Genomic DNA, 26,406 nt, shown 5'->3' on the forward strand with positions numbered 1-26,406 from the left:
CGCTTGAAGTATTATTGTTTTTATGTCAAATGATAGACTATTGCTTTGAATCACTCGTGTCTTAATATTCATGCCATGATTAGACATATGATCAAGATTATGTTAGGTAGCATTCCACATCAAAAATTATCTTTTTTATCATTTACCTACTCGAGGACGAGCAGGAATTAAGCTTAGGGATGCTGATACGTCTCCGTCGTATCTATAATTTTTGATTGTTTCATGCCAATATTCTTCAAGTTTCATATACTTTTGCCAACTTTTTATACTATTTTTGGAACTAACATATTGATCCAGTGCCCAGTGCCAGTTCATGTCTGTTGCATGTTTTTTGTTTCGCAGAAACCCAATATCAAACGGAGTCCAAACGGGATAAAAACGGACGGAGATTTTTTTTGGAATATTTATGATTTTTGGGAAGTAAAATCAACGCGAAACGGTGTCCGAGGTGGCCACGAGACAGGGGGGCACGCCCTCCCCCCTAGGCGCGGCCTGGGCTCTCGTGGGCCACCCGTAAGGCGGTTGACGCTCTTCTTTTGGCGCAAGAAAGCTAATTTTATGAGAAAGATCTAGGCGAAAGATTCACCCCAATCGGAGTTACGGATCTCCGGATATTTAAGAAATGGTGAAGGGGTAGAATCTGAGAACGCAGAAACAGAGAGATAGATCCAATCTCGGAGGGGCTCTCGCCCCTCCCAAGCCATGGGAGCCAAGGAACAGAGGGGAAACCCTTCTCCCATCTAGGGAGGAGGTCAAGGAAGAAGAAGAAGAAGGGGGGCTCTCTCCCCCTTGCTTCCGGTGGCGCCGGAACGCTACCGGAGGCCATCATCATCACCGCGATCTTCACCAACAACTTCACCGCCTTCATCACCAACTCTTCCTCCCTCTATGCAGCGGTGTAACCTCTCTCTTACCTGCTGTAATCTCTACTTAAACATGGTGCTCAACGCTATATATTATTTCCCAATGATGTATGGCTATCTTATGATGTTTGAGTAGATCCGTTTTGTCCTATGGGTTAATTGATGATCGTGATTGGTTTGAGTTGCATGTTTTATTATTGGTGCTGTCCTATGGTGCTCTCCGTGTCACGCAAGCATGAGGGATCCCCGCTGTAGGGTTTGCAATATGTTTATGATTTGCTTATGGTGGGTGGCGTGAGTGAATAGAAGCACAGACCCGAGTAAGTAGGTTGTTTGCGTATGGGATAAGAGGGGACTTGATACTTTAATGCTATGGTTGGGTTTTACCTTAATGAATCTTTAGTAGTTGCGGACGTTTGCTAGAGTTCCAACCATAAGTGCATATGATCCAAGTAGAGAAAGTATGTTTGCTTATGCATCTCCCTCAAATAGAATTGCAATGGTGATTACCGGTCTAGTTATCGATTACCTTGGACAAATAACTTTCTCGTAACAAAAAGCTATCTATTAATACTTACTTTATTGCATATTTAATCTAAACATCCCCTAGCTTTTATTTACATGCTCTTTATTATCTTGCAAACCTATCCTATCACACCTACAAAGTACTTCTAGTTTCATACTTGTTCTAGGTAAAGCGAACGTCAAGCAGGCGTAGAGTTGTATCGGTGGTCGATAGAACTTGAGGGAATATTTATTCTACCTTTAGCTCCTCGTTGGGTTTGACACTCTTACTTACCGAAAACTGTTGCAATCCCCTACACTTGTGGGTTATCACGCCCCCAAATTCAATCCATGGTCGGCCTGTACGATCACCTTTGACCGCAAGGATCATCCGACTAGTATCCGTCATGGGGGTTCGGCTGCCCTAGTGCTCGATCCAATAATCGATGGATACCATCTTACTCGAGTCCTTATGGACGGCGGCAGCAGTCTCAATCTGATATATCAGGACACTGTCTGCAAAATGGGGATGACCCATCAAGAATCAAGACAAGCAACACGATCTTTTAAGGAGTTATACTAGGCGTAGAAGCCCGATGCACGGGTTGTTTAACATTGGAGGTTGTATTCGCCCCCCCATAACTTTCGAAGTGAAGAGCTAACCTCTGATATAGCTCCGTTCCGAAGTGGCTATCATGCACTACTCAGAAGAACGGCCTTCGCCCGCTTTAATGCAGTCCCGCATTATGCCTATTTAAAGCTCAGAATGCCTGGACCATGTGGCGTCATTACAGTCAATGGAAATATGGAGCGCTCTCTTCGTACAGAGAAAGACACTTCGGCCTTAGCAGTCGAAGCCCAAAACGGCCTATTCAAGACGGACAGATCATCGGTCGTTAAGACCGCGGACACAGCTAAACGTGTCCGGATTACGCCTCAGTGCGGTAGCTCAGACAAACCTGAGCTCGATTAGCAGTTGCGCCTCCATCGACTGCCCCATAAGGTGATAGCATACGTGCCTCGTGTACACAAGTACACCCTTAAAATTCCTTGGGCGGCGCTGGGGGCACACTGCACACAAATAGTCCGTAGTTCAGCTCGACCCTATTCGGACTCTACGGTTATCTTTCAAGGTTCATTAAACGAACCAGCTTTATTCACGGTCACACTGGATTTCTTTTTCCAGGTTTTTTCCTTTACAAATGGCCATCACACTCCCCCCTCAAGGACACAGCACAAAGGAGAAAATGGTGCAGACGTGCAGCAAGGCCCTACACTAAGGTTTCTTTTTAGATTAAGACCCTGTGTAAACCTTTTTTATCTCTTTTTGTTTTATACTTTTTTGACATGGAAAATGTCCAAGGAAGCTATCGGCATCATCTTTAAGTACACGGCTCGCCATACTAAAGATCGCCACACGTGCCTTGACACCTGCTACGTCTTGAGCTTGCGTTGGTTTCCCTTGGTTTTTGAGAACCAAGGTATCATCTAGTAGGAGGCTCCTCAAAAGTCCCACGCACCTACACAAACAAACAAAGAACTCGCAACCAACGCAATAAAGGGGTTGTCAATCCCTTCACGCCCACTTGCGAAAGTGAGATCTGATAGATATAGTATGATAAGATAAATATATTTTTAGTATTTTATAATATAGATGCAAAAAGTAAAGATGCAAATAAAAGTAGATTGAAAGCTTATATGATAAAAGATAGACCCGAGGGCCATAGGTTTCACTAGTGGCTTCTCACAAGATAGCATAAGTATTACGGTGGGTGAACAAATTAATGTCGAGCAATTGATAGAAAAGCGAATAATTATGAGATTATCTAGGCATGATCATGTATATAGGCATCACGTCCGCAACAAGTAGACCAACTCCTGCCTGCATCTACTACTATTACTCCACACATCGACCGACTCCTGCCTGCATCTAGAGTATTAAGTTCATAAAGAACAGAGTAACGCATTAAGAAAGATGACATGATGTAGAGGGATAAACTCAAGCAATATGATATAAACCCCATCTTTTTATCCTCGATGGCAACAATACAATACGTGCCTTGCTGCCCCTGTTGTCACTAGGAAAGGACACCGCAAGATTGAACCCAAAGCTAAGCACTTCTCCCATGGCAAGAAAGATCAATCTAGTAGGCCAAACCAAACTGATAATTCGAAGAGACTTGCAAAGATAACTCAGTCATACATAAAAGAATTCAGAGGAGATTCAAATATTTATCATAGATAAACTTGATCATAAACCCACAATTCATCGGATCTCGACAAACACACCGCAAAAAGAGTTTACATCAAATAGATCTCCACAAGAGAGGGGGAGAACATTGTATTGAGATCCAAAAAGAGAGAAGAAGTCATCTAGCTAATAACTATGGACCCGAAGGTCTGTAGTAAACTACTCACAACTCATTGGAGGGGCTATGGTGTTGATGTAGAAGCCCTCCATGGTCGATTCCCCCTCCGGCGGAGCGCTGGCGAAGGCTCCAAGATGGGATCTCGCGGGTATAGAAGGTTACGGCAGTGGAAATTGTGTTTCATTGGCTCCCTGGATGTTTCGGGGTACGTAGGTATATATAGGAGGAAGAAGTACATTGGTGGCCTCCTGTGGGGCCTAGGAGATAGGGGCGCGTCCAAAGGGGGTGGGCGCGCCCTCCTGTCTCTTGGCCTCCTCGCAAGCTTCTTGACTTGCACTCCAAGTTCTCCAGATCATGTTCGTTCCAAAAATCACGCTCCCGAAGGTTTCATTCCGTTTGGACTCTGTTTGATATTCGTTTTCTTCGAAATACTGAAATAGGCAAAAAAACAGCAATACGGGCTGGGCCTCCGGTTAGTAGGTTAGTCCCAAAAATGATATAAATGTGTACAATAAAGCCCATAAACATCCAAAAGGAGTAATATAATAGCATGGAATAATCAAAAATTATAGATACGTTGGAGACGTATCAAGCATCCCCAATATTAATTCATGCTCGTCCTCGAGTAGGTAAATGATAAAAACAGAATTTTTGATGTGGAATGCTACCTAGCATAATTCTCAATGTAATTTTCTTTATTGTGGCATGAATGTTCAGATCCAAATGATTCAAAATAAATGTTCATATTGATAAAATAAATAGTAACACTTCAAGCATACTAATCAAAGCAATCATGTCTTCTCGAAATAACATGGCTAAAGAAAGTTCATCCCTACAAAATCATATAGTTAGGCTATGCTTCATTTTTGTCACACAAAGATGTTCCCAGATTCTATGCCCCCGATGACAAGCCAAGCAATTATTTCGTACTTAAATAATCTCAAACTTTTTCAACCTTCAGGCAATACATGAGTGTGAGCCATGGATATAGCACTATGGGTGGAATAGAATATGATGATGGGGATTGTGTGGAGAAGACAAAAAAGGAGAAAGTCTCGCATTGACGAGGATAATCAACGGGCTATGGAGATGCCCATCAATTAATGTCAACATGAGGAGTAGGGATTGCCATGCAACGGATGCACTAGAGCTATGAATGCTCAACAAAAGAAAACTAGTGGGTGTGCATCCAACCTGCTTGCTCACGAAGACCTAGGGCATTTGAGGAAGCCCATCATAGGAATATACAAGCCAAGTTCTATAATGAAAAATTCCCACTAGTATATGAAAGTGACTACATATGAGACTCACTATATGAAAAACATGGTGCTACTTTGAAGCACAAGATATGAGACTCACTACATGAAGAACAAGGTGCTACTTTGAAGCACAAGTGTGGAAAAAGAGATAGTAACATTGCCCTTTTATTTTTTTATTTTTTTTCTTTTTTCTTTTTTTCTTTGGCCTTTCTTTTTTTGGCCTTTTTTGGGGGCAATGCTCTAATAATGATGATCATCATACTTTCACTGATTACAACATATGAGTTACAATTCGAAACTAGAACAAGATATGACTCTATATGAATGCCTCCGGCGGTGTACCGGGATGGTGCAATGAATCAAGAGTGACATGTATGAAAAATTATGCATGGTGACTTTGCCACAAATACGATGTCAACTACATGATCATGCAATGTCAATATGACAAAAGTAAAGTATGTCATGATGATGATGAACGGAACGGTGGAAAGTTGCATGGCAATATATCTCAGAATGGCTATGGAAATGCCATGATAGGTAGCTATGGTGGCCGTTTTTAGGAAGATATAATGAGGTTTATGTGTGATAGAGAATATCATATCACGGGGTTTGGATGCACCGGCGAAGTTTGCACCAACTCTCAAGGTGATAAAGGGCAATGCACGGTATCGAAGAGGCTATCAATGGTGGAAAGGTAAAAGTGTGTATAATCCATGGACTCAACATTAGTCATAAGAACTCATATAATTATTGCAAAAATTTAGAAGTCAACAAAAATCAAGCACTACGCGCATGCTCCTAGAGGGATAGATTGGTAGGAAAAGACCATCACTCGTCTCCGGCCGCCACTCATAAGGATGCACAAGCCAGGTACACTTCATGTTTCAAATTTGTTACACAACTTTAACCATACATGCATGCTACGGGACTTGCTAACTTCAACACAAGCATTTTTTAAATTCATAATCACCCAACTAGCATGACTTTAATATCACTACCTCCATATCTCAAAATAATTATCAAGTATCAAATTGATCATAGCATCCAATTCACTTCATATGATAGTTTCTATTATACCCAACTTGGATGCCTACCATTCTAGGACCAATTTATAACCATAGCAAATACCATGCTGTTCTAAAAGACTCTCAAAATAATATAAGTGAAGCATGAGAGACTAGCAATTTCTTCAAAATTAAGCCACCGCCGTGCTCTAAAAAGATATAAGTGAAGCCCTAGAGCAAAAACTATCAAGCTCAAAAGATATAAGTGAAGCACATAGCATAATCTAGCAAATTCAATCAAGTGGGCTTCTAACAAAAGGTGTGTACAGCAAGGATGATTGTGGTAAACTAAAAAGCAAAGACTAATATAATACATGACACTCCAAGCAAAACACATATCATGTGGCGAACAAAACTATAGCTCCAAGTAAAGTTACCAATGAACAAAGACGAAAGAGGGGATGCCTTCCCGGGGCATCCCCAAGCTTAGGATTTTGGCTATTCTTGAATATCTTGGGGTTCCATGGGCATCCCCAAGCTTAGGCTCTTGCCACTCCTTATTCCATAGTCCATCAAAGCTTTACCCAAAACTTGAAAACTTCACAACACAAAACTCAACAGGAAATCTTATAAGCTCCGTTAGTGAAAGAAAACAAAACCACCACATAAGGTACTGTAATTAACTCGTTTTTTATTTATTTTGGTGTTAAACCTACTGTATTCCAACTTATCTATGGTTTATAAACTATTTTACTAGCCATAGATGCATCAAAATAAGCAAACAACACACGAAAAAACAGAATCTGTCAAAGACAGAACAGTCTATAGCAATCTGTAACTAACGCAAACTTCTGGAACTCTAAAATTCCTACCAAAATAGTAAGTCCTGGAAAATTTGTCTATTGATCAGCAGCAAAAATAATAAACGCAAAATCACGTTTCTGTGATTTAACAAAACTAATTTCGTGCGCGCAAAGTTTCTGTTTTTCAGCAGAATCAAATCAACTATCATCATAGGTTATCCTATAGGTTCTACTTGGCACAAACACTAATTAAAAGATAAAAACACATCTAAACAGAAGGTAGATGCAAATTTTATTACTAAACATGAACAAAAACAAAAACATAAATAAAATTGGGTTGCCTCCCAACTAGCGCTATCGTTTAACGCCCCTAGCTAGGCATAAAAGCGAAGATAGATCTAAGTTGTGCCATCTTTGGCACTAAATTCATAAGTAGCTCGCATGATAGATTAATAAGGTAATTTGACTTTATTTCTTGGAAAGTGCTCCATGACTTTCTTTAATGGAAATTGGAATCTAATATTCCCTTCCTTCATATCAATAATCGCGCCAATCATTGTAAGGAAAGGTCTACCAAGAATAATAGGGCAAGAAAGATTGCAATCTATATCAAGAACGATAAAATCTACGGGCACCAAATTTCTATTTGCAACAATGATAACATCATTGATCCTTCCCATTGGCTTTTTAATGGTGGAATCCGCAAGGTGCAAATTTAAAGAGCAATCATCAAGATCATGGAAACCTAGAATATGAGTTTTCGGAATCGTGGAAACACTAGCACCTAAATCACACAAAGAAAAACACTCATGATCTTTAATTCTAATCTTTATAGTAGGTTCCCACTCATCATTAAGTTTTCTAGGTATAGAAACTTCCAAATTAAGTTTTTCATCATAAGATTGCATCAAGGCATCAACGATATGTTTGGTAAAAGCTTTATTTTGACTATAAGCATGAGGAGAATTAACAACGGATTGCAACAAGGAAATACAACCTTCTAAAGAAAAATTGTCATAATCAAATTCCTTGAATCCGAGATAGTGGGTTCAATACTATTTAAAGTCATGACCTCTCCAATCCCACTTTTACCAAATTTAGCATCAAGATCTAAAAACTCCGAATTCTTGGGACACCTTCTAACTAAAGTTGACTCATATCCAGTCCCATTATCAAGATTCATATTGCAAAACAAAGATCTAATAGGAGACACATCAATAACTTTAAGATCTTCATCATTATTTTTATTGAAACTAGATGAACACGCTTTTACAAAGCAATCTTTCTTAGCACGCAATCTAGCGGTTCTTTCCTTGCACTCATCAATGGAAAATCTCATGGCTTTGAGAGACTCATCGATATCATGCTTAGGAGGAGAAGATCTAAGTTTAAGAGAATCAACATCAAGCGAAAGTCTATCAACGTTCCTAGCCAAATCATCAACTTTGAGCAATTTTTCTTCAAGCAAGGCATTAAAATTCTTTTGAGAAATCATAAATTCTTTTACACTATTCTCAAAATCAGAGGGCATCTTATTAAAATTACCATAAGAGTTATTGTAGGAATTTCCATAATTATTAGAGGAATTACTAGGGAATGGTCTAGAATTAAAGTTTCCTCTATAAGCATTGTTACCGAAACTATTCCTACCAACAAAGTTCACATCCATAGATTCATTAGTATTCTCAATCAAAGTAGACAAAGGCATATCATTGGGATCAAGAGGAGTATTTCTAGTAGCACACAACTTCATAAATTCATCCATCTTTCCACTCAAAACATTGATTTCTTCTATAGCATGTACTTTTTTACTAGAAGATCTTTCGGCGTGCCATTGAGAATAATTAGCCATAATATTATCAAGAAGTTTTGTAGCATCTCCTAACGTGATTTCCATAAACGTGCCTCCCGCGACCGAATCTAAAAGATTTCTAGAAGCAAAGTTCAAACCGGCATAAAAATTTTGTATGATCATCCATAAATTCAAACCATGAGTAGGGCAATTGCGAATCATCAATGTCATTCTTTCCCAAGATTGGGCAACATGCTCATGATCAAGTTGTTTAAAATTCATAATATCGTTCCTAAGAGTGATAATCTTAGCGGGAGGAAAATACTTAGAGATAAAAGCATCTTTGCACTTGTTCCAAGAATCGATACTATTTTTAGGCAAAGACGAAAACCAAACTTTGGCACGATCTCTAAGTGAAAACGGAAATAACTTCAATTTAACAATATCGTTATCCGTATCTTTCTTCTTTTGCATATCACACAAATCAACAAAGTTGTTTAGATGAGTAGCGGCATCTTCACTAGGAAGGTCGGCGAATTGATCTTTCATAACAAGATTCAGCAAAGCAGTATTGATTTCACAAGACTCAACATCATTAAGAGGAGCAATCGGAGTACTAAGGAAATCATTATTATTGGAATTGGAGAAATCACACAATTTGGTATTATCTTGTGCCATGGCAACAAGTAATCCAACACACAAGCAAACAGAAAAAGGCAAGCAAAAAAGAGAGGAGAAGATTGGGAAAGAGAAGGCAAATAAAACAGCAAGGGTGAAGTGGGGGAGAGGAAAACGAGAGGCAAATGACAAATAATGTAAATGCGAGGGAGATGAGTTTGTGATGGGTACTTGGTATGTCTTGACTTGAGCGAAGACCTCCCCGACAACGGCACCAGAAATCCTTCTTCTACGTCTTGAGCTTGCGTTGGTTTTCCTTGAAGAGGAAAGGGTGATGCAGCAATAGTAGCGTAAGTATTTCCCTCAGTTTTTGAGAACCAAGGTATCAATCCAGTAGGAGGCTCCTCAAAAGTCCCACGCACCTACGCAAACAAACAAAGAACTCGCAACCAACGCAATAAAGGGGTTCTCAATCCCTTCACGGCCACTTGCGAAAGTGAGATCTGATAGAGAAAGTATGATAAGATAAATATATTTTTGGTATCTTATAATATAGATGCAAAAAGTAAAGATGCAAATAAAAGTAGATTGAAAGCTTATATGATAAAAGATAGACCCGGGGGCCATAGGTTTCACTAGTGGCTTCTCTCAAGATAGCATAAGTATTACGGTGGGTGCACAAATTACTGTTGAGCAATTGATAGAAAAGAGAATAATTATGAGATTATCTAGGCATGATCATGTATATAGGCATCACGTCCGCAACAAGCAGACTGACTCCTGCCTGCATCTACTACTATTACTCCACACATCGACCGACTCCTGCCTGCATCTAGAGTATTAAGTTCATAAAGAACAGGGTAATGCATTAAGAAAGATGACATGATGTAGAGGGATAAACTCAAGCAATATGATATAAACTCCATCTTTTTATCCTCGATGGCAACAATACAATACGTGCCTTGCTGCCCCTGCTGTCACTCGGAAAGGACACCGCAAGATTGAACCCAAAGCTAAGCACTTCTCCCATGGCAAGAAAGATCAATCTAGTAGGCCAAACCAAACTGATAATTCGAAGAGACTTGCAAAGATAACTCAATCATACATAAAAGAATTCAGAGGAGATTCAAATATTTCTAAACTTGATCATAAACCCACAATTCATTGGATCTCGACAAACACACGGCAAAAAAGAGTTTACATCGAATAGATCTCCACAAGAGAGGGGGAGAACATTGTATTGAGATCCAAAAAGAGAGAAGAAGCCATCTAGCTAATAACTATGGACCCGAAGGTCTGTAGTAAACTACTCACATCTCATCGGAGGGGCTATGGTGTTGATGTACAAGCCCTCCATGGTCGATTCCCCCTCCGGTGGAGCGCTGGCGAAGGCTCCAAGATGGGATCTCGCGGATACAGAAGGTTACGATAGTGGAAATTGTGTTTCATTGGCTCCCTGGATGTTTTTGGGGTACGTAGGTATATATAGGAGGAAGAAGTACATTGGTGGCCGCCTGTGGGGCCCAGGAGATAGAGGGCGCGCCCAGAGGGGTTGGGCGCGCCCTCCTGTCTCCTGGCCGCCTCGCAAGCTTCTTGACTTGCACTCCAAGTTCTCCGGATCACGTTCGTTCCAAAAATCACGCTCCCGAAGGTTTCATTCCGCTTGGACTCCGTTTGATATTCCTTTTCTTCGAAATACTGAAATAGGCAAAAAACAACAATACGGGTTGGGCCTCCGGTTAGTAGGTTAGTCCCAAAAATGATATAAATTTGTAAAATAAAGCCCATAAACATCCAAAAGGGGTAATATGATAGCATGGAACAATAAAAAAATTATAGATACCTTGGAGATGTATCAACACCAGGGTCCATTACCAGGGGCTGTATTCGGCCCGGTATACTTTGAAAAGTCCGAACACCTATAGGGAGTGTTCGGCGTCGTGAGATTGGCCTTATATGCATCAGCTCCGAATCATGTCTTTGGTCAATAGTTGGGTTGCCCGGCTCTTGTGCTTGCTACCTTACATTCCACTCTATCGGCTAAGGTAGTAAAGGGAGAACCACTGCGATTGTGTCGTGGCTCGTTCGGATGAGCACCTCAGTAGAGAAAGCCGAAAACTAACTGTCATGATGTGGCGAGAGCTGGTCAACCACTCAATGACTAATCGGAATCTTCGTGATTCCTTCCGTATTACATGAAGGACCGTTCTTGCGGTCACGTATGTCAAACGCACTGTATTCTGATAATCGCGTACATACCAGGGGCTATATCGTAGACCCACCATCAAACTCCTATGGCTAAGTGAAAGTGTTAAAGCCCTATAGTCCGATTGCCTGGTTTGCCGCATTGAAACCTCCTTAATGGACCAAGACGTTGGGTCAAGAGTGATCAAGTGCTTTTCCAAACACCCCCGCGTTATACGTGAGGGGGAAGAAGCCCACGACTGGCAAACTTTCAGATTATATAAAAAACGGCCGCATAGGAGGAACCAAAAACTTTTTAGGAAAAAGTATAAAAACATAGCCTTAAATATATCATAATATTGTTTTTTACAATTTCGAACCACCTCACTCGAGCATTATATCTTTCGAGCACTGACCCTCTATCAAGAGGGCACCCCCTAGGACATCCTCAAAATAATGCTCTGACGGGTAATGGTCCTCGCCCTCGAGTGGACTTTTCGCTGCAATATCGGTGGCCTTCATCTTTGTCCAATATGTCTTAACGCGGGCAAAGGCCATCTGTGCACCTTCTATGCACATTGACCGCTTCACAGCGTCGATACGCGGCACCGCATCAACAAGTCGCCGCACCAAACCGAAATTACTATTCGGAATTGGCTCAGTCGGCCATAGTCGGACTATGATGTCCTTCATGGCAGATCCGGATAGCTTGTGGAGCTCGGCCCACAGGGCCATTTGTTCGTTCAGCAACAATGGATGCTTTGGCATGCTGAATTGCGACCAGAAAAGCTTTTCTGTCGCATGTCCTTCTTGCGCTTGGAAAAACTGCGTCGCATCAGAGACACTCTTCGGCAAGTCCAATAATGCGTCTGGGGAACTCCACATCTGATTAAGCAGGGCATACTTTGGATCGCCAAATTTAGTTTGCAATAAGAAGGGCTTACCAACCGCGATCTCCCTAGCTTGTCGGATCTCCTCCCGAGTCGCTCTAGACTCGGACCGTGCCTCCCGCACCTCTTGTAAGGCCTTGTCAAGATCAGCCGTTTTGATTTTGTTATCTCTCTCGAGAAGGTCACATTGGCTAGGGGCATACTTTAGCTCAAGTGCCATAGTAGATATTCTCTCCTCGCATTGGCGCCGCACAGCCTGTTCGGCCTTTAATTCAGTAGCTGCCTTTTCGACAGCCGCATTACTCATCCTGGCCTGCTCTTTTTCCCGGGCAAGCTCAGCCCGAAGGGTCTCAACAGCGGCGGCACTATCTGCAGTTATGCATATTTCAGTATACAATTTCTCAGCGTCATGCTCATATCATAATAATTGCATATACTGAGTGCCTCAAAGACATACCTTGCGCCTCGTTGAGCCGCTTGTTCATAAGCGTGATGTCATCATCTACCACATCAACTTTCTGCTTTAGACTTTCAATCTCTGTAGCTCGGGTAGTCGCCACGAATGTAACAACATGTGTTTCAATTAGTCAGATCATTTCCTAGGCATATATTTCTTGATCCTCTCATCATCTCCCTTTGGACGCCAACCAGAGTCTCAGGGGCTACTATCTATACACAGGCGCATTTTTGCTTTTATAACACAATTAAAAATATTACATTACGTACCTTGAAGCCTCTTAGCAGGATCGTAAAGGCTTCATTCAATCCGCTTTTCGCGGACCGAACCCTCTCAAACACCTTACCCATCAAAGTATGATGATCCTCCGAAACGGACGCATGACGCAATGCGTCCATCAAGGTATCCGGCGTCTCTGAATCTGGAGCAGATTGCACAGTCCCTCGGAGGTCGGATAGTCCGGGACCTTTATTGTTGGTCCTTGTAGGGGCCGCACACCCTGAACCATGGATGACCGAAGTATTGCCTTCGGACCCGGTCTTCACTGTCCCTTGCACCGCTTGTTGGTCGGGAGAGATCCTTCGGGACGACACCTCAGCGTCATCTGCCTTGTCGGGCAGGGAGATCTGTGGAGGCGTCTTGCTCTCCATCATCTCCGGAAGAAGATCCCCCGAGGAGGAGGATTGTTGAGGAAGGCTGCATGCCGGACTGCAAACATATATTCTCATTACAACTAGGAAAGAACGGGATATATTTAAAACACCCTTGTTCACTTACGATTCGGCTAAGGGCTTATCTTTACGAAGAGACTGCGTGTCAACGTCACCTCCCGAGCCAGAACCCCCTGACAGGGATATCTTCCCCCACTTTGAAGCTTCTATTATCAAGTCTTCGGAGCCGGTCCTCTTCTTCCCATGAGGAGAAGGAATGTCAGTTTTCCCTTCCATTCCATCTTCGGAAGTGGGAGTCCAAATCTCCCCGGACAAGGTGCCTTGCGTGCCTATAGAATGAAGGCCACCTTGGGCCTCCTTGCCCTCCTCCTTGTCTTCCCTTGCCGGCACTTGGTAGGGTGCCGGAGCCAGCATCCTTGTTAACACCAGATCAGCTGAGTCTTCGGGAAGAGGGGCCGAACACCTAATTCTCTCCACCTTCTTTATCTAGCCCTGGCCAAGTATGATTTTCTCAGTATATTGTCATGAAAATTTGACTAAACTGTGTTCAGAAGTTGCGTACTTACCGAGGTATCCAGATGGTTGCAGTCAAGGCCGAGGTCCTCTGTGGTATCCGACCACTGTTTTCGCGTCCCAAAGAATGATTTCCACATTCCTCTGAGTGTTGTGCCAGAGATGTGCTGAAGGGTTCGGGGTCCTTCCGGATTAAACTCCCACATGTGGAGAGGTCGTCGCTGGCACGGTAGGACCCGCCGGACCAGCATTACTTGGATTAAGTTGATGAGATCGGTGTCCTTTTCAATAAGGCTCTATATGTGGCTTTGCAGCACCTGCACTTCATCGATGGATCCCCAGTCCAGCCCCTTATTAACCCACGACGCAAGCTATAACGGAGGGCCGGATCGGAACGCAGGTGTAGCTGCCCACCTGGTACCACGGGGTTCGGTGATGTAGAACCACTCCCGCTGCCACAGGTTGAAAGTTTCTATAAAGGAGCCCTTTGGCCAAGTAGTCTTGGCGAGCTTGCTCACCGCAGCAACACCGCACTCCGCCTGTTTCCCGTCGACTACCTTTGGCTTCACACTGAAGGTCTTGAGCCATAAGCCAAAGTATGGGGGAATACGGAGGAAGGCCTCGCATATGATAATAAATGTCGAGATGTGAAGAAAAGAGTCTGGATCTAGATCGTGAAAATCTAGCCCGTAATAAAACATGAGCCCTCGGAGGAAGTGGGAGATGAATACGGCCCTCTCGCCAGATCTGGGGGTAGGAATAACCTGCCCTTGAGCATGGAGCCTGTGGACAATTTCTGTGGTCAGGTATCTGGCCTCCCGGAGCTTTGCGATATCCTCCTCGGTGATGAAGGAAACCACCCACCAGCCTTGAGGGCCGGGTCCGGACATGACTGGGAGGCGCAAAGCGATTAGCTTGAACCTTGGGTGTTGGAACTCGAGGTAGGAGAGGTTGAGGGAAGGCTTGGCGTAAAGGAAAAAGGACGAGTCTTGACCCCTTTATAAAGGCGATGAATATCAAATGTCCCTCCTAGGCCTTAAAACATGCCTATTCCCAAGGAATCATGCCAACAGAATGGTTGGGTTATCCACACCCATATTAATGGGAATCCCACAATAAGGGGCACGATCTCTACTTTGATAAGACGTGCCAATGAAACCGCGTCTCGAAATATGGAGCGGCAGGCTAAAAAACGGTCTGAATAATGACCGGGCGGTGATGTGATGTCATGCTACGTAAAGTTGTCAGCGGATTGGACTCATGAAATATTATACTCTCTACAGTTCTGTGTGGGATTTGTTTTGTAGAGCCGGACACGTTTTCTGTGTTCGAAGACTATTTTGGAGTATTCGGAGGAGGAACCCGCCTTGCAATGTCGAAGACAATCTGTGCGTCGGACACCTCGTCATTGAAGCCTGGTTCACGGGCTATTGAGGGAGTCCAGGATTACGGGGTCCTCGGATGGCCGGACTATTAGCATGGGTCGGACTATTGGGCTATGAAGAGACAAGACATAAGACTTCTTCCCGTGTCCGGATGGGACTCTCCTTTGCGTGGATGGCAAGTTTGGTATTCAGATATGTAGATTTCTTTCTCTATAACCGACTTTGTATAAACCCTAGTCCCCTCCGGTGTCTATATAAACCGGAGGGTTTAGTCCGTAGAGGCAATCACAATCATAATCACATAGGCTAGACTTCTAGGGTTTAGCCATTACGATCTCGTGGTAGATCAACTCTTGTAATACTAATATTCATCAAGATCAATCAAGCAGGAAGTAGGGTATTACCTCCATAGAGAGGGCCCGAACCTGGGAAAACATCGTGTCCCCCGCCTCATGTTACCATCAACCCTAGACGCACAGTTCGGGACCCCCTACCCGAGATCCGCCGGTTTTGGCACTGACGATGAGTAGCCGACAGGGCCCACAGGCGGCGGGCCCTACCTGTCGACCGAGAGCCCAGCAACCGGCAGGACCCACCAGGCGGCAGGACCCATCAGCCGGCAGAGAAGCCGGCAACCATAAACACTGACGGCCTAGGCCTACACCCGGCCGGATTACCATTGTACCCTTGGGGGGTAGGCCTATATAAACCCCCAAGGGCACCCATGCAAAGGGTTCATCTTTCTTAGATTACACACACACATAGAGAAAGGAGTAGAGCTAGCCTTACCCTTCTTCCTCCTCTAGCCGAACAGCTCAAGGAGCAACCTTGTAGCCCCTTATTGATCTAGTGATCATGCGGAGATCCTGCAGAGCAGGACTATGGGTGTTATCTCCTAGGAGAGCCCCGAACCTGGGTAAGATGCGTCGGCGTGCATGTTTACGCCTTAGCCCATTTCCAGGCACCAGCGACGTCTTACTAGCTCCCACTATGATTAGCCATCCTTTGGCATATGTCGCACCGACCACCCGACAATATTGATAATCAAGAGAGAGAGAGAGAGAGAGAGAGAGAGAGAGAGGAAGCCATCTAGATACTAAGTACGGACCCGTAGGTCTACAAAGAACGACTCACGCATCATAGGAGAGGCACCAATGGAAGTGGTGAACCCCTCCATGACGGTGTCTAGATTGGATCTGGTGGTTCTGGACTCTGCGGCGGCTGGATCAATATTTCGTCCACCCCCTAGGGTTTTTGAAATATTTGGGTATTTATAGAGCAAAGAGGCAGTTCGGGGGGCACCCAAGGTGGGCACAACCCACTAGGGCGCGCCTGGGCCTCCTGGCACGCCCTGGTGGATTCTGCTCCCCTTAAGCAGCCCCCCAGGTGCTTCCTTAGCCCACCGGCTTTCTCCTGGCCCAAAAAAATCCTCTAGGAGTTTCATTGTGTTTGTACTCCGTTTGATATTGATTTCCTGTGATGTAAAAAACATGCAGAAAACAACAACTGGCACTGGGCACTATGTCAATAGGTTAGTACCAAAAAATGATATAAAATGATTATAAAAAGTCCAAGAATGATAATATAACAGCATGGAACAATCAAAAATTATAGATACGTTGGAGACGTATCAACTTCCCCTCTACTTTCTTCTCTAATTGCACATGCAGCCACCTCATTAGCCTCAATTCTACTAAGAAGTGCACGAACATCTATTAAGTTTTTTCTATCAATAAATCAATGTATTCTCCTTCCCAAAACCGAAATGAGCATCCATCTTCCTACACACGTGACGATGTTCAAAAGGAGCTATCGCAATTGAACCAAAGAATACAGTGACAAAGCCGAATGGGAACAACACATACTCCATCATTTTCGCATTTGAAGAACACCTATCTGGGGTACTTCGGTGTGCCAGAAGTTAGCCGCAGCACTGTCTATGTGCAGTCGTTGCACTGTATGAGCTGCATCGGCGAGCTGTTGTGCGAGCATCGAGCCCGGCGGCTGGCCGGTCGAATCCTTGCCGGCAAACCGACGGCGGCGGCTACAGGATGAACCCATACCTGCATGCGGCGCTGGGCTTTGTCGGGGCTGCGCGGGGGGCACCCCGACCAATCCATGGCTTGGCGCGGCCATCGGTGGTCGGAAATGCCAAATCCGGCCGCCGCGTTGAACATCCTACGATTTGCAACTTTCCGGCCCGCCGACGCAGGAGGAAGTGGCGGAGGGCAAGCTTGGGCGTGTGGTGGCCCTCCGGCATGATCCCGTCGGCTAGGTTGGCCGGAATCGTAGGCGGCTGCCCGACGGCGGGGGGAGGGGTGGGGAAAAGCGCAGGACAAGGGGGAGAGGGATGGCGGTGGGTTGGGAAAAGCACGGGCTAAAATGTCCCCCCACCAACCGCCCCCGCTATATACAGGGCGCCGACGGGCCGAGAGGGGGAACCCGCATTTTTGCAGGTTGGGACGAGAATTATACCGCGCCCCACAAAAAATTACGGGTCAGACGCGTTTGCGGGGTCTGGTCGGGCACGATTTTCTGCTGGACCCGTATTTTGGCGATTATTTTGCAGGTCGCGGCGTTATAAGAGCATCCCTAGCAGACCCCGTAAAAAGCCCCGACCCGTAAAATAACCGCCAAAATGTGGATCGGCGCGGAAAATCCTGCCCGAACAGACCCAACAAACACGTCCGGCCCATAAATATTTTTGAGGGGCGCGGCAAAATCTCGACCCCAGCCCGCGAATATGCGGGTTCCCCCTGGCCTATCGGCTCCCTGCATATAGCGGGAGCGGGTGATGGGGAGGACACTGCAGCCCACGCTTTTCCCCGCCGCCGGGCCACCACCCACGATTTCGACGAAAGTAGCCAGCGGGATCACGCCGAAAGGCCGCCACGTGCATGTGGTTGCCTTCCGCCACCCCCTACTACGTCGGCGGGCCAGAAAGTTGTAGATTTGTGGACCTTCACCGCGGGTGGCCGGATTTGGCTTTTCCGGCTGCCGGTGGCTGCGCCAAGCAATGGAATGGTCGTGGAGCACCCCGTGCAACCCCGACAAAGCCCCATCACCGCATGCAGGTACGGGTTCGTCCTGTTGCCACTGACGACTGTTTGCCAACATGGATTCAGCCGGCCGTCTGCTGGCCTCGGCACTCACGCAGTGGTTCTCTGGCTCACCAATGCCGCTCATACAGTGCGACGACTGCATGCGGACAGTGCTGCGGCTAACTTCGGGCACATCGAAGCACCCCGAATGGGTGTTCTTCAAATGCAAAAACGATAGGGTATGTGTTGTTTTCATTCGGCTTTGGCACTGTATTCTTTGGTTCAATTGCAATATCTCATTTTGAATAGGTCATGTGTGTAGGAAGATGGATGCTCATTTTGGTTTTGGGAAGGCAAATACATTGATTTATTGATAGAAAGAAACTTAATAGATATTCGTGCACTCCTTAGTAGAATTGTATGTAATGATGCGGCTGCATGTGCAACTAGAGGGGAAGCAACATCTACTTCTTTAGAACCAAAGAAGAAGAATGAAGAATGCAAGATCAATAATCCACAGATCAACAATGAGTGCATGGAGAAGATATTGCTTCAACTAGTGGGAGCAGTTATGGAAGTTGGAAATCTTCTAAAATGCATAATTGTGGTTCTTGTTTTCTTTGGTCTTGCTATTCTAGCAAAGATTTGGTGATGTCCTATGTATCCAATGCCGTTGAAAAAGCAAAGAAATGTATTATCTTGTGTAAAATTGAAGTGCAAATTTCATATTTGCAGGCCGGCGGGAGCGGCGCGCGGACCAGGCCCCGTAAAGCCGACCCGTAAAAGAGCATATTCCACAAATATCCCTTTATACGGGCCGTTTTGCGGGTTCTGCCTCTGCGGCCGTCTGCGCCGGCCCGCAAAGCCGTTTTTCCCCGAACTGCAAATGCATTTTGTGGGTTGGCATTATGCGGGGTCTGCTAGAGATGCTTTAAGGCGCTCAGCTATAGACGGTTTCTTATCCAAGATTGGCATATGGATTCAAATCCATGATTTTCCTGAGGGTTTCTTCTCCAAGATCAAAGCCCTATCCTCCACGGTTGGCGAGTACATCTATGCTGAGCCAAAGTCACAAGACTTTGAAGGGAACTTCTATCGTGTGCGGGTGAGAATTGATGTTTTTAAGCCCCTCCAGAATGTTGTTTCCCTTGTCATCAAGCAAAAGAGATAGCTGTTTCAGGTTAAATACGAGCGTTTGCTAGACTGGTGTGCGGTTTTTGGCCATCTTGGGCATATGTTTAAGGATTGTGGGGATGGGGTGCACCCTCCAAAAGCTCTTGTGTTTAAGGACATGAAGGCAGTATGGTTCAGAGGGACAGGCCACGGTCTAGGGGAAGGAAGATGAAATAGGGGAGGCCGAGGCAGAGGCCGTTCAGGGCGTGGTCAGGGAAGAGGTGTTCTGTCACTGTTTCCTCATGATAACTATGTTGAGGAAGACCTAGAGATCCTACCATACGCTGTAAGAGAAAAGGCTGAGAAGAACATGAAGAGAGGGGCGAACCATGAAGCTGAGGTGAACAAGAGCTCATCGGTTCCCAGTTCGGGCACGGGACAATCACTGCTGGCACTCCCCTCGCCTGAGATTCCAGCGAGCCCTTCTTCGAAGCAAGACCCCAAGAGGAACAAAGTGACCCCGGTGCTGCCAGGAAGGAACACCCTGCCGAACAAAAACACAGATGCGCGAATTGGCGGACCCCAGGGAGGGCTGTGCCAGGCGCAAAGAGTCTCTTAGTCTGGAACTATCGTGGGGCTGGCAAACCCGCGACACTCAAAGAGCTTCGTGACATGACGAGGCAACATGCCCCCTCGATTCTTTGTATCCTTGAAACAGAGATTGAGGGATCCCGTGTCGAAAGTTTAGCGGGTTCTTTAGATTTCAATAAAAGCTTTGCAGTAAGTAGTTCAGGCCGAAGTGGAGGCATTGATATTTTTTGGAATGATTCAATAAAAGTTGAAGTGATTGGCTACTCCGAGTATCACATCGATGTAACAATTGATGATTTGTTTGAAACTAAAAACAGGGTCACTTGTCTACAGAGAAGCTCAAGTGGCAGAACGCTACAAAACCTTGTACATGTTGAAAGGAATAACCAATGCTAGCAGCCTACCTTGGGTTATTATTGGCGATTTTAATGAGGTTCTCCACCTACACAAACACGACGAAGTTGGTAATAGAAGTCAGGCCCAGATGGATGCCTTCTGGGATGCTATAGATACTTGTGGTTTGACTAACATAGGCTATGAAGGAACGGGATGGACCTTTGAAAAAACGGTAGCAGGAGGTACATTTACAAGGGTGAGGCTTGACCGATGCGTAGCCTCGACAGAATGGTGCAACGCTTTCCCTAGTGCAGCTCTCGAACACCATACTACAGCCACATCAGATCATGCAGTGATCAGGCTTCGGTTTGGCGACGTGCATGCATGCACCAAGGGCCCCAGGTCATTGAAATATGAGACTGCATGGGAAAGGCATCTAGAATTGATGGAGTTCGTGGGCACTGGTTGGAAAAAGAAATTGGTTGGCTCGGTTAGAGAGCTCCAGGAAAATCTGACAGATTTGTTGGGTGATTTGACAACGTGGGAGAAGGAGCACTTTGGTTCTATCAGAGGGGAGATCTGGCACCTAGAAAATGAACTGGTAGTTATGCGCTCGATCCAAGGGAGATCCGCCCCATTGCATATGGAGTTAAAAATCACTGAAAGGTTAGTGGAGCTCTGTCACCGAGAGGAACCGTTATGGAGACAGCGGGCGAGACTGGATTGGCTAGTACATGGAGACAAAACACCTATTTTTTTCATCTTCGGGCTAGCTGTCGTCGTAGAAAAAAATCAGATTAAAGCTTTACACCTCCCGGATGGGCGAATGATCGAAGATGTTGCCAAGCTAGAGAGTGGACCACAGATTTCTATACACAGTTGTACACGTCGGAAGGGGTGCATGACATGGAACGTGTATTGAAATAGTCCCATCCAAAGTAACATCTGAAATGAATGATGATCTAAATGCCCCATATAGCACCAAGGAGGTGAAGAAGGCCTTATTCCAAATGTTTCCCAACAAAGCTCCGGGGCTGGACGGTTTCCCAGCGTACTTCTTCCAGCGACATTGGGAAGTTTGTGGGGAGGAGGTGACAAAAGCAGTCATCAGAATTGTGGAAGGTAATGAGTCAGTGGAATGCATCAACAACACATTGTTGGTTCTTATCCCAAAGGTTAAAAACCCTACTTAGCTTACTCAATTCCGTCCCATCAGTCTATGCAATGTACTTTATAAAATTGCCTCCAAGGTCATTTCTAACCGCCTCAAGCTAGTTCTACCAGAGATAATTTCAGATGAGCAGTCAGCCTTTGTTCCAGGCAGACTAATCACAGATAAGATCATAGCACCATATGAGTGCCTCCACTTTATGAAGAGAAACAAAGCAAAGAAAAATCAACATTGTGCTCTGAAATTGGACATGATGAAAGCATATGATAGAGTTGAATGGAGCTATCTTCGAGCGGTTATGCTAAAAATTGGGATTTACTGAAAGGTGGGTAGACATTGTGATGGGCATGGTTACATCACTCAGATTTTCAGTGCTATTTAACAGGAAGAAACTTCAGGAATTCACACCCTCAAGGGGTATTCGACAGGGGGACCCAATCTCTCCATATTTGTTCTTGCTGGCATCAGAGGGCCTTTCGTGCCTGTTAAAATCAAAGAGTGAGTCATCAAACCTTCATGGTCTACAGGTGGCCCCTTCGGCACCACCAGTGAACCATCTTCTTTTTGCAGATGACAGCCTACCGTTCTTCAAGGCGAATAATGAGGGAGCATCAGAGGTGCACCAGGTGTTGCATACATATTGCACGGCTACGATCTAACGTATAAATTTTGAGAAATCATCAATATACTTCAGTAAAGGGGTTCCTGATTTGGTGAGAAATGAGATCAAGGTCATGCTCCAAGTTTCTAATGAAACACTGAATGAGAAATACCTAGCGATGTCATCGGATGTGGGCTCTTCAAAGAACGGTGCCTTCAAATATTTGAAGGACTGCTTGTGTAGCAAGGTCCAAGGATGGATAGAAATTTTTTTGTCAATGGTAGGCAAAGGGATATTAGTGAAAGCAGTAGCACAAGCAGTACCGGTGTACTCAACAGCTTGCTTCAAATTACCGAGGGGATTATGCGAGAAACTGAACATGCTAATAAGGAAGTTTTGGTGGGGAAGCAAGGATGGTAAAAGAAAACCGCACTGGGTCTTGTGGAAGGACATGACACAGCCGAAAGGTATGGGAGGGCTGGGTTTCAAAGATTTCAAGCTCTTTAACCTTGCTCTACTAGCAAGACATGCTTGGTGAATATTACAGCATCCGGATTCCCTAAGTGCATGTATACTCAAGGGTGTTTGTTTCCCCAATGCTGCCCTACTACAAGCTGAGCTGGGCTCACGTCCTAGTCAAATCTGGAGAGACATTGTAGAAGGGAAAGATATTCTCAAGCAAGGCTTGATCAGGTATGTTGGGGATGGTTCAGGTACGAGCATATGGGGGGACAACTGGATACCTAGAGATGAAATGATGAAGCCATACGAATGCTTGATTGCTAACCCACCACAATATGTATCTGAACTCATAGATGCCACCTCAGCTTCATGGGACATAACACGGCTACAGCAAGTGTTCCTCCCAATTGATATCCCACATATCATGCAAATACCATTGAGCACAGCAAATATTGAGGACAGTTGGGCATGGAACTTTGAGAAAAACGGCTCCTTCATAGTTAGATCAGGCTACAAGATGTTAGTAGCCACACAGAAGAGAAGAGAAGCATGGCTTGAAGGCACGGCTGGTCCTTCATCCACGACAGCAGAGGAGGTATCATGGAAGAAACTATGGAAACCCGAGGTCCCAGGGAAGATCCGTATGTTTTTGTGGCGACTAGCAAAACACTCGATTCCCACTAAAGATGTTCGTGCCCACCGCAACATGTCCACCACGAGCAGCTGTGGTATTTGTGGAGCTGATGACTCGTGGAGGCACTCCCTTTTGGAATGCACTATGTCCCGATGTGTGTGGGCACTAATAGATGCAGATTTGATGGACAAGCTCATCACAGCGACAGAAAGCAATCCCAGACAATGGTTGTTCTTGATCCGGAACTCATTATCACATGCGAACTTTGTAAAGACGACAGGCACTCTATGGGCTGTTTGGCACGCTCGGAGGCAAGCTATCCATGAAGGTATATTTCAGAGTCCGGGAGCTACACATGGATTCATTGATCGGTTTATTTCCGAACTTGAAACTATCAAGCAACCAGCCATGGGAGGAAGAGATGGGACAGCGCGGACTGGACATAGAAAACGACCGAAAGCACCACCAAATGGCTATGCCAAAATCCATGTTGATGCAGGGGTGTCAAGGTCGAGAGGATCAGCAGTGGCGGTATGCAGAGACCACCATGGCAACTACATGGGGAGTTCATCTTTGATCATCCCAGGTTTGCATGACACAAGTATACTGGAGATGATAGCCTGCCGTGAAGCCATAGCGCTAGCAGAGGATCTTGCCATCCAGAACTTCGTTGTGGCATCAGTTGCACAGCAGGTGGTTGCTGGTATAGCTACACACAGTCGAGGTCGACATGCTGTCATTATTGAGGAGATTAAAACCAGAAAGGAACTTTGTACCTTTTTTTTGAAAGTCGTGTAGTCAATGAGGATGCTCATAAGTTAGCTAGGTTTTCCCTTTCTTTAGCTCTTGGACGCCATATTTGGCTTTTGCAACCCCATAACTCAAATGTAATCTCACTATCTGTGGTCTTTGATGAATAAAGAGTTGCATTACCCCTAAAAAAAGCTGTAGACGATCTAGGGTGTGTTTGTTTGGGCTCTAACTAGCAGCTTTATGGCTTCTCGTGCTTAGAAGCTGGAGCCGCACCAAACACCCATTTTCTGGGCCGGCTCCACGCAGCCCCAGGTTGGAGCGCTCCACAAAATGGGCCTAGAAGTTGCAGCTGCTATTTCGAGCTTCTCGCGGCAAGAGCTGGCTCCAAATTGATGAATGGCAGTTTTGCCCCCTGATACGTCTCCAACGTATCTATAATTTTTTATTGCTCCATGCTACTTTATCTACTGTTTTGGACTATATTGGGCTTTATTTTCCACTTTTATATTACTTTTGGGACTAACCTATTAACCGGAGGCCCAGCCCAGAATTGCTGTTTTTGCCTATTTCAGTGTTTCGAAGAAACCGAATATCAAACGGAGTCTAAACGGAATGAAACCTTCGGGATCGTGATTTTCCAACTCAACGTGATCCAGGAGACTAGGACCCTACTCCAAGCAGTGCCAAAGGCGGTCACGAGGGTGGAGGGCGCCCCCTGGGCGCGCCCCCTACCTCGTGGGCCCCCTGACGCTCCACCGACGTACTCCTTCCTCCTATATATACCTACGTATCCCCGAATGATTAGAACAGGAGCCAAAAACCTAATTCCACCGCTGCAACCTTCTGTATCCACGAGATCCCATCTTGGGGCCTATTCCGGAGCTCCACCAAAGGGGGCATCCACCATGGAGGGCTTCTACATCATCACCATAGCCCCTCCAATGAAGTGTGAGTAGTTTACTTCAGACCTTCGGGTCCATAGCTAGTAGCTAGATGGCTTCTTCTCTCTTTTTGGATCTCAATACAATGTTCTCCCCCTCTCTCGTGGAGATCTATTCAATGTAATCTTCTTTTTGCGGTGTGTTTGTTGAGATCGGTGAATTGTGGGTTTATGATCCAGTATTATCTATGGAAATATTTGATTCTTCTCTAAATTTTTTATGTATGATTGAGTTATCTTTGCAAGTCTCTTCGAATTATCCTTTTTGGTTTGGCCAACTAGATTGGTAGTTCTTGCAATGGGAGAAGTGCTTAGCTTTGGGTTCAATCTTGCGGTGTCCTTACTCAGTGACAGAAGGAGTTGCAAGGCATGTATTGTATTATTGCCATCGAGGATAACAAGATGGTTTTTTTATCATATTGCATGAATTTATCCCTCTACATCATGTAATCTTGCTTAAGGTGTTACTCTGTTTTTATCTTAATACTCTAGATGCATGCTGGATAGCGGTCGATGAGTGGAGTAATAGTAGTAGATGCAGAATCGTTTCAATCTACTTTGATTTGGACGTGACGCCTATATACATGATCATTGCATAGATGTACTCATAACTATGCTCAATTCTGTCAATTGCTCAACAGTAATTTGTTCACCCACCGTAGAATACTTATGCTCTTGAGAGAAGCCACTAGTGAAACCTATGGCCCCCAGGTCTATTCTCATCATATCAATCTCTATCACTTTATTTACTTGCTTTGTTTTTTTACTTTGCCTTTTACTTTTCACTTTGCATCTATCTATCAAAAATACCAAAAATATTATCTCTATCAGATCTCACTCTCGTAAGTGACCGTGAAGGGATTGACAATCCCTAAGCGTTGGTTGCGAGTTGCTATCGTTTTGTGTAGGTACGAGGGACTTGTGCGTGGTCTCCTACTGGGCCGATACCTTGGTTCTCAAAAACTGAGGGAAATACTTACGCTACTTTGCTTCATCATCCTCTCCTCTTCGGGGAAATCCAAAGCAGTGCTCAAGAGGTAGCAAGAAGAATTTCTGGCGCCGTTGCCGGGGAGGCTCACGCAAGCAAGTCAACCATACCAAGTACCCATCACAATCCCTATCTCTCACATTACATTATTTGCCATTTGCCTCTCGTTTTCCTCTCCCCCACTTCACCCTTGCCGTTTTATTCGCCCTTCTTCCGTTCGATCTTATGTTTGCTTGTACCTTCTTTTTGCTTGCATCTTCGCCTACTAAAAGTTTATGGATCCTCATCCGCTTGCCAATCTTTTTAAGAGATCCAATTATGACGAACCAATTGCTTGTGAGTTTTGTGCACTAGATTATCTTTATGAAGTTTTGCTTGAAATTCGTGAATCTAGAAATTGTGATGAAGTACTTTATGAAGAGATTCACGATAACTCTTTGAATAAAAATCATGATTGCAATGAT

The sequence above is a fragment of the Triticum dicoccoides genome, chromosome 1B (genome assembly GCF_002162155.2).
Source record: "Triticum dicoccoides isolate Atlit2015 ecotype Zavitan chromosome 1B, WEW_v2.0, whole genome shotgun sequence".
In the NCBI taxonomy this organism is placed as follows: Eukaryota; Viridiplantae; Streptophyta; class Magnoliopsida; order Poales; family Poaceae; genus Triticum; species Triticum dicoccoides.